Here is a 4,413-nt window from a genome sequence, read left to right on the forward strand (position 1 = left end):
AAAGGAAAGAGATATCATCCTCCAAAATCTTCCAGGATTCTTTGCCCAAAGTTTCCAAAAGAGTTGTCTATATTTGCTATCTCCTTTTGCCTACCTCCCATCACCCATCTGAAAAATGAGACAGAGGGCGAAAACCAGGACTACAGGCTTTATTAGAGGAGAAGCAACTGCCAGGCTGTCCCGCAAGGGGAGACAGCAGCACGTGCAGGTTGGCTGTCTCACAAGGGGAGACAGCAGCACGTGCAGGGGTGGGCACGCCTTCTGAGGGGCGGAATGGGAAGGGGTGGGGGCTTAGTGTACTCGGTGCACACTGATTGGTGGCTTACTGCATTGTCCATATAGGACAAGGGCTTAGGGTATTTGGCAGGTGTGGATTGGTGGTCCAATGTATAGTCCATATAAGGTACCTGGTTAGTCACTCAGGTATTTCTGGGCTGCAGGTTACGTCACACCCCGCCCACCAGTTGGGGGAAGGGAGAATCTATCACTATCAATCACACTGGTCTGATTTCTGCCCCTCCCATTCCACTAAAACAGGTAAAGTCACCAAAGGTCTTCAAGCTATGGAGGGAAGTGAACTCACAACAGCAAAGTTTGACGATGAAATAACAGATGTCTGTGAGGGTTAGGTATGGGGGTGAGAGAAATGAAAGACTCAAATATGACTCAGAGGCTTCTGGCTTTCTCAGAGCCATTTCTGAGAAAGTTTTCATCAGACAAGGGCCAGACGAGGGAGGAATATAGGAGCACAGTTTGAACATATTGAGTTGCAGGTTCCTTTGCAGTGGTTCTCAACCTTCTGCCCTTTAAATACAGTTCCTCATGTTGTGACCCAACCATAAAATCATTTTCGTTGCTACTTCGTAACTGTAATGTTGCTACTGTTATGAATCGTAATGTAAATATCTGATATGCAGGATGGTCTTAGGCGACCCCTGTGAAAGGACCGTTTGACTGCCAAAGGGGTTGCAACCCACTTGTTGAAAACTGCTGCTTTAAAGTATCACTTGGGATTCTCAAATGGTGTGTGTGTGTGTGTGTGTGTGTGTGTGTGTGTGTGTGTAAATATGTAAGCCTGGAATTCAAGAGAAGTCTGGATTGGAGAAAAAAAATTAGGAGAGTGATTGGTGTAGAAATGGTAATTGAAGTTGTATAGGCAGCTGGGATTATCTAAAGTAAGAATTCTTAGTCTTTGTGTGTGTGTGTGTGTGTGTGTGCTGTAAGTCCATTCTCTGAATATTTTAAGTGTATAAGATAAAATACATATAATTACAAAGAAAATATCAGTTGTATACATACTCACATATAATATATTAAAAATATATAATATAATAAAATTTCCAGTCTATCAATACCAATTGGATATTCATATGATACTGATAGACTACATGGAAATATACATTAGGATATTCAAATTTATCTGAAACTGTATAATGTAAAAGGTAAAAAAGAAAAATGATTATTGAGTCTGCTGGTGTGGCTCTGCAGTTGAGCATCAACCTATGAAACTAAGTCACAGGTTCCATTTCCGGTCAGGGCACATGCCTGGGATGCAGTCTCAGTCCCCAGTAGGGGGTGTAAGGAGGCAGCTGATCAATGATTCTCATCATTGATGTCTCTCTCTCTATTCTTCTCCCTTCTCTCTGAAATAATAAAAATATATTTTAAAAAAGCACTATAGAATACAGCAAAAACTACAGTCACAGGAAAGTTGATAGCCTTGGTGCCTTCATTATTGAAACTGAAATACTAAAAAACAACAACAACAACAACAACAAAAACCCCATAAAATTAAAACTCACCTTAAGAAATTAGAAAAAGAATAAATAAACTAAAAGAATAGGAAGAGATTAATAAAGATAAAGCTGAAAATAAACTAGAACACAAAAAAATAGTGAAAATGCTTAATAAATCTGAAAACTTTTTAAAAAGAAAGATTTTTAAATTGAATTTTAGAGAGAGAGGAAGGGAGAGGAAGAGAGAAAAACATCAATGTGTGAGAATGATACATCAATTGGCTGCCCTGTATGCCCCTACCGGGGTTTGAGCCTAAAACCCAGGCATGTGCCCTGACCTGGAATTGAACCTGCCACTTTTTGGTGCACAGGATGATGCTCCAACCAACTGAGCCACACTAGCCAGGGCTGAAAGCTTTTTAAAAAGGATAATAAAGAGAAAGACAAAATATTTAAGAGTAGGAATGAGAAAAAAGACAATCATAGGTACAGAAGTGATAAGAATTATAAGAAAACTAGAGGCCCAGTGCACAAAATGCATGCATTCAGGGGAGGGTTCCCTCAGCTTGTCCTGTGCCCTCTCGCAGTCAGGGAGCCCTCAGGGGATGTCTGACTGACGGTGTAGGCCCAGGGGGAACAGGCCTAAGCTTTCAGTCGGACATCCTTAGTGCTGCAGCAGAGGCAGGAGAGACTCCTGCCACTGCTGCTGTGCTCATCAGCCGTGAGCCCAGCTTCTGACTGAGCAGCAATCCCCCTGTGGGAGCACACTGACCACCAGGGGACAGCTCCTGCATTGAGCGTCTGCTCCCTAGTGGTCAGTGTGCATAATAGCAACCGATCATTCCACCATTGGATCAATTTGCATATTAGCCTTAGCTACACTAATAAAAGAGAAACATGCAAATTGAAGTCACTCCGCTATGCTCACCAGCCAGTCAGAGCGACTATGCAAATTAACCCAACAAAGATGGCGGTTAATTTGCATACGCAGGCATGGACCAAAGACTGAAGGCTCCCGCCGGAGTGAAGACTGAAGACTGAAGACTGAAGAGGCGTGGCTTCTCCTCTGTGGTCCTGGGTGCCGGAGGAAAACTGGTGCCGGCAGCCAGGGGAAGGAAGGCCTATTGCACGAATCTCTTTGTGCAACGGGCCTCTAGTATTATATAGGATACTACCTGAAACTTGATGGCAATGCATTTAAAAAGTTAGCAGAAATGGGTAATTTTTAGTTCGATTATAAATATACAGTTAATCAAAAAATAAAAGGAAAACTATAATGTAGCAAAAAAAATCACACTATACAATAAAAGAGATTTGGGAGGTGATTAGAGATCCACCATTTACTAAAAGGATCAGAACATGATGGTTTTGCAACTAAGATCCCTCTAACTTTTAAAGAACACACAAGTCCATTGTTATTTGATCTGCTAGTTCAAACAAAATTTGGAAAGCTCTTTAATGCGTTTTATAAAACTGACATAACTTTAAAAGCAATCTTTAATAAAGATAGCTATAAAGAGGAACTCTGGGCCATCTTTGTTAATAAAGAGAGAGACTAAAATTCCAAATAAAATATTAGCAATTGGAATTCAGCACCCAAGAGTAACACACTGTGACCAGATTGGGTTATTGCAAACATAGGAGGGTGATTAGACTCTCAGGAAATGTATCAGTACTATTCATAAACTCCACAAATCAAAGAAAAGCCTGAAGATCATATAAATAGATGCTAAAAATAAAAACCTTAGAAGCTAGATGAGGGAATCTAACATACAACATGGTGATCTTATTTAGTCATTAATTAATATGTTTTCATTGATTTCAGAGAGGAAGGGAGAGGAAGAAAGGGATAGAAACATCAATGATGAGAGAGAATCATTGATTGGTTGACTTCCACATGCCCCTCACCATGTCCTGAATGGGAATCGAACAGTGACCTTCTGTTCATAGGTCGATGCTCAGTCATTGAGCCACACTAGCTAGCCTACAACTTGGTGATTTTAGTTAATGATATTGGATTATATAACTGAAATTTGCTAAGAGAGTATATCTTAAGTGTTCTTAGCTCACACACACACACACACACACACACACACAAAGGTAACTAAAATTAATGGATGCGTTAATCTGTTAATTAACTCGATTGTGATACTCATTTCATAATGTGCACATAAATTAAATTATCACACTGTATTCATTAAAAATCATGTCGTACAACCTAAATAAATACAATTTTTATTTGTCAATCATACCTCAACACAGCTGAGAATAAAAAAAAGGCCCTTCCCTTCAAAGTATCTGTGTAAACCTCAGATGCTCAAAACCTTTCAGTAAAATTTGAATATGTTTACATCATTTAAAGAGAAAAACATTTAAAAATGAAAGCAACTATTTTTCTTTTGCATCTATTTTTTAAAAAGAAAGAAAATGTAGAAGACCATATGTACAACCTCGGTATAAAGTAGACCAAGACAGCAAACTCAGAAAAGAAAGAAGTACTTGACTTAATGAAACCATTTAAATAGTTTTAAAATTGGGGGGTGGAGGGGGGGTATGCAATGGAGAGAACACAAAGTTACTATTTAGAAAAAATATATTTTTATTGATTTCAGAGAGGAAGGGAGAAGGAGATAGAAACATCAATGATGAAAGATTCCAAAAGGAATGTGTTTGCCAT

This window comes from Myotis davidii, unplaced genomic scaffold (genome assembly GCF_000327345.1).
Source record: "Myotis davidii unplaced genomic scaffold, ASM32734v1 scaffold88, whole genome shotgun sequence".
Taxonomy (NCBI): Eukaryota; Metazoa; Chordata; class Mammalia; order Chiroptera; family Vespertilionidae; genus Myotis; species Myotis davidii.